Below are 6,000 nucleotides of genomic sequence, written 5' to 3'. Positions count from 1 at the left end.
AGTGGCGAATAAGGGGACTTCTCAATGAATATGTTATGCTGGTGTAATTTTGTGCACTTTGTCCAATTTATATTGTTTGTGTGAAATTATTGCACTGTTTTGTTGTATTTGTATACACATGGTTGATATATCCAAACAGCAAAGTTTTGTATATTGAATTGTATCGCTACTTAGGCATGGTTTGAAAGTCCATCATAAATATGTTTAGATATGCCAAGAAAAAAATGTAAATAACATGGCAAAAACAGATGAACCTAATGGTCATTGTTTTTTCTCCGCACAAAATAAATAGCGGTTAAATATATAACCAGGTACCTTCCCTTGTTGTGTCCTAAGTCGTATTTTTAGCATGGGTTAGAACCCTGCGATAAAGGGGGCTTGGCGCGGTTTTCATTCTCGCATCGCGGGTCCGGTGAAGCCTTGTTTATATCCCGAAGCTGTCTTAGCGAATGTTTGTCATGGAGTTGTGTGAAGGAACGCGCATTTTGCTTGTCATTAGCAATAAATATCGCTGACATGCAAAGTGGCAATAAAACGGCTGCTAACTCAAGGTAACAAGCGCTAATGCTTGTTAGCGAGTCCTTATTAAAAGTGCGATCGCAAAATCGCCGCTTTTTCGGCGTTATGTGCCAAAAAAGCGGCAATATTTCTCTTGATAATATTCCCCTGAGACTCGGATGAATAAAGATCGGCAAAAAGAAATCAAACAATCTTCCACTACGCAGTTTTGCATGTCGATTTATATTCCTTTAGAAAATTTGCATGCAGTGCTTCACTCTGATGTTCTCAAATAATTCAAATAGAACTCACAGAAGTACAGACTATGCTGCACAAAAGACACAGAGCAAGTCCTAATGAGACTAATAACATAATTCTGGGAGAAATGAACGAATTGCCAGTAATGTAAATGTGTTGGATTTGTAAAGCGCACGGCTGCCCGTAAGCGTCCCGGCGCTGGAGACCGCTGGGGAAACCGTCCTGGCTTTCCCTGTGAGATGGTCCCTTCTGGGTATCTCCAAGGTGAAACCAGGCATCCCCGGCGTCTGTGGGGGGCCATTGTAGAGATGAGGCAAGCTTAATGCCCAGAGTTGCCGAGTGTGATCCCTGGTTAGAGTAGGCACCAAGGCGAGAATTGTCGAGCCCGCTGACCCTGGTCCACGACCCTGCCGCGTCGGGAATTGAACCCTGGTCCTGGGCCTTTCTCTGCTTCTGGGTCTGCCTCCTCTAACCAGTGAGCCACACCACTTCACTCAATGCCTCTATATACTATCTGACATTAAAACTGGCAATTTGCCACAGAAGTGTAAGAGTGTCAAAAGTGTGTCTCCCTCAGTGACTGAGCAGGCACAGATATATCTTGGTGACAACTTCTGTGTTATCTTAGTTTGAATCCCTGCAAGGCCATCACAGTCCTTCATCCTTCTGTGGTCAATCAAATAAATACCATTAAATTGGGTAAATGGGACACCTGTTACTAATATACCACTTATGATTTGTAAAAACAGTGATATTAGGCACTATGTAAAAGCAAGGTATTATTTTCATCATGGTTATTATATGTACAAACGTTCAGATGAAAGAACATTTATAGAAAGCTTGTGGGACTGATGGGGCAGTTATTACATGACTATGCATATGGCACAAAATAATGTACATGACTTCAGTAACACCATTGCTCGAGAACTTCATTTGGAGAAAGTGTGCAGCAGAACAATAATGGAACTCTGGTAGAAAGATAGTTTAGCAATGACGTTTGAGAGTTAACAATTACACGACTGTAGAATTTTCCTTAAGTTGGGTAGCACAATTCGTTAATGATACATTGATAGGGAAAGGGCAAAGGCATAAGTCCCTAATTCTGTACAAGTGACATTTAGGAGGATGACCCTAGATCTATGTCAAAAGACTTCTGTGGCTGTCATTGCAGTGGAGCTAATTCTTCCCCTCACAAGAGTAAGGAATAAGTAGCATGCAATGGGAGATTGGAGGAGCTATTGGTCTTGGGATTGCCGCTACAGAGATGTGGTAAGAGATTGACCCTGGACATCTATCTATTTGCCAAGGAAAACATTGTCAAAAAGCAAAGAAGGCCTTATTTCAGCTCCCTCTTCTGAAGAAAGTCAACTGTTTCTTCCAGAAAGTGACTTCAGAAGTGCTGTTCAAGTCATTGTATTCTCACATCTGGATGGCGCTAATGCCCTGCTCCATGGCCTGCCAGAATCCACACTTGCATCCCGTAGGTGCATCCCACATGCTGCATAATATCTCATCCAGGGAAGGCACAAATATGATTACATCAATCCCCATCCTGTAAGAATGCTATTGTCTCATCTTGCCAGCTCGCCCCACCTTCAAAAACAGCTACATCATTTGCAAAGCCATCCCAGCCTGCACCCCCACTTATCTTGCAGACAAGCTCACCATCTCTAGTGCGTCTCTGCACATGACCGTCAATGCATACTAAGAAATTGGAAAAATCCTAAAATAAGACAACAGGCCTTTTTTCATTGATGCACCTAGTATCTTGAACGACATATCAATATCCATCAGTATTCTCTGCTGCAATTCAGGAAAGAGTTGAAGACTCACTCCGTTAAATAATATTGTATCACAACTTACTCAGTTTCAGACAAATAATGACAGTGAAACCCTACAGCAGCTAGCACCTAACCTACTATCCCCAAGGTTATCAAAGACGGAAGTACCCTAAAAATGTGTGCACACAATCTGAGCACCCACTGTCAAGGTGCTGTCCTCACTGGACGTAACAATGTTCAACATAAAAGAGCAATCAGTGCACCACCACATCAAAAATATAACAAATTACAAGGTCTATATCCAAAGTTTGTTCAAACACAATAAAGGTGGTCCAAAGCAGATAGAACCATCAGCTCCTCACCATGATAAGCACTAAAGCTAGGTGCACAGGGAAATCTTCTTTTCGTCTTGGATTCAGAGGAATCCAGCAGTGTACTTATTCTTGATGCACCATATATTTCTGGCATCTGACTCTAGGATATAGCTGCTTGCAATTATTTTATACTATACAGAGTGATTGATCTGTCCGGTCTCCAGTTATTTGAATACACACTGATAATCTGCATTTGCCACAGTGACTATGGCCCCTCATGCTTGATGAACTCGTTTATGCCCTGAAGAAGTGCATTGTATTGGACGAAAGGCTGGTCTACCCTACATTTGCATGATATGTTCATTAAATAAAAAAGAGGACTTGAAGAAAAAACTTTGGATACAGACCGTATAATGTGTTATATTTTGATGTGGTGGTGTACCAATTGCTCTTTTATGTTGAACTTACTCAGCTTCCTCTGCTATTAGTTGCCAACTTGCCTTTGACCATGTACAGTGTTTTTCTGCTTTTTAGCTAGGTTTGTGATATATAAAAATACCATACACATATGCACATATAGATTGATGAGCAGATTACACCTCTACAAAAGGAATATGGTGCAATGTTCAGGATAATGCTAAATTCCAAAAGAAAAGTGTAGCTTAACCAGATCTATCCAGTATATCAAAGGTAAAAGACCTGTGGAGAAGCCTAAAAGAAGGGATGCTTAAAGTCATGCTAAACCATCAATTCCATTGTTCAGCAGGCACAAGAAGAGTCAATAATAAATAGATAGCACAAATAGTTACTGGAGTTAGTTTTGTTAGCCAGCTGTTGGAAGCCAGAGAAACGCAACTGAGAATGTCAAGCTTGGAAGCTTATTCAGACTAGAAGATAAGGTGAGCACCTTGCTTCAAGTCATCACACAGACTGACTCCAGTCTGTGTAAAAGCAATCTGCAAACAAGCACACAGTTTATAATCCTTATGTGGGGCATTCAAGTAATGAATTCAATTGCTCTCTTCGACTATCCAAATAAGAGCATTTCCTGCACTTAATAATGTTTGCAAGGTAGTTTTCAATGGAAATGTACACTGTAGCTAAAGCCACAATCAAAAAAGTACGTGGAAGATCTATTTTTGTTTTCCTAAGCATGCTTCTAAACAACTGGAAGCACTGTGTGTGAACGAGACCTCCTAAGAGGATGTTATTATATGTACAACACTGGATTTGACTACGTTGAATCACTGAATTAAAAGCCACATTTACCTTTCTGTACACTCATTTGTAACAAATCCTCTACTCTAAAATACATAGAGTGCCGAGAAGCTGTTAGTTAAAAAGTAGTTAGTAAACAGCAAATAATTTAAAATATAAAGCACTCACGAGTGATTGTCCTCTGGCCATCGTCAAATTGAGGGTCCGTTGTATTCGTACTGGATTTACCGGAAGCAATGCATTTTTTGGCTTGAGCTAAAAAAATCAAATGATATAACGGATTGAAATCAGACGTCAAATGTATTAAAGTCCACTTTTTAAAACCTATACAGCAGTTTTCATCATGAATTACAATGTGATAACACAGTCTGTGAAATTGCTAAGTCAGACTAAATTCAATGAATCTTAAAGGGTGAAATATCCAGTGCGGTCTAAACATTGCTACCATCTAGATTATTCCTTCAATGAAACAATGCTGTTCTCAATTGTATTGTGACGAAAGATAGCTACAACATTCATGTCTTTGCATCATTTCCAATGCTTCACAAGAGAATATTACCCTGAAGAGCCTCACTGAGAGGCCACAGTATATGGGGGTGATGGTGGCGCAGCCTATCTTATGTTTTGCATTGCTACTTTCACAACTATGCACTTTACCCTTAGGGTTACTGTATATGCACCTCAGCTTTGTTTTTTTTTCTTTTTCATAAACACGATTACATGTTTCAATGGGGAAGTTTTCCCCACAGAAAATATTGAGGAGTTCAATTCACACTGTATACCGTTAATGTAAAAATGTCCATAAGAACAAGCAGGGCAAATAATGTCTAAAGTAAAGCAATTGCCAAATCAGAACTCCTGAAAAATAACAGTCTATGAATGAACCATTTGAGAGGCAAATAATTAGTTTTGACCTTCTGAACTGTAGAATGTTTGAGTTCCACCCAGCGAAATGGTGAAAACAAGCTGGAGATACTAAATCTAACCGGTGGCAATGAGGTATGCTGTTGAGGTAGGCCGGGATAAAAGACTACACTGCACACATAGTCAACTAGACGTAGAATACATTCCTGGGCCCTGGGCCTTGGCACATGACATAGTCATCTTCTGCAAGGTAACCTTTGGTCCAGCCCCTAGTCCTAAGCCGCCTTAACTATGGCAACGCCTTGCTCATGGCCGCTAATGATACCTTATTGGCCAAAACTCGAGGTAGTGCAAAGCAAGGCTGCACCTTATCTGTAATCTCCCTGCACGCTCTCCCTCGGCACCCACACTGAGAACCTTACACTGGCTGCCAGTCCAGAAGCAAATTGTTTTTCAAATCTTCTGCCTTACCCACAAGGCTCTGATGGAAGGAGCCCCCCTACCTAAATAACAAACTTCAGTATTACTGCCCAGCAAGAATGCTTAGCTCAAGCAAGAAGGCACTTCTGACTATTCCCTGCATTCGCACTTCCAGATTTGGTGGGAGAATGTTGTCTCCATCTACCTGGAGTCCTCTTCCTTATCATCTGCACTGCTGTTCTTATTTTGCCAGGTTAAAAAACTCCTGAAGACGTGGCTGTTTTAGGCTGTTGCTGTGTTTCATTGTTCTCCCAGCGCTGAGATATACGTTCAGTATGAGTTGTTGCGCTATATCAAGTAGAAATAACATAGCACAATATTTCTCAAGGTAAATCTGTGCTTGAGGGCTGCATGCAGGCCATGACCAATGGCTACACCCTGCGGAAAAAGACTACTGTTCAAGGCTGATGGCTAGGAGAGCAGGATCTGGGGTGAGGGTCTTAGCATAGCATATTTTTGAATACCACTCCTTGTGCCCAAAGCTGACGCCACACTTCCAAATAAGATATCGAGCCCCTCTTTGGCTTGGGGACTGGACACAGGCCATGGATGATGGCCAAAACAAGCACTTAAAGACCACTGGGCAT

This window comes from Lissotriton helveticus, chromosome 3_1, assembly GCF_964261635.1.
Source record: "Lissotriton helveticus chromosome 3_1, aLisHel1.1, whole genome shotgun sequence".
Classification (NCBI taxonomy): Eukaryota; Metazoa; Chordata; class Amphibia; order Caudata; family Salamandridae; genus Lissotriton; species Lissotriton helveticus.
The sequence above is the reverse complement of the archived record's forward strand: the minus strand, read 5'-3'. Positions refer to the sequence as shown.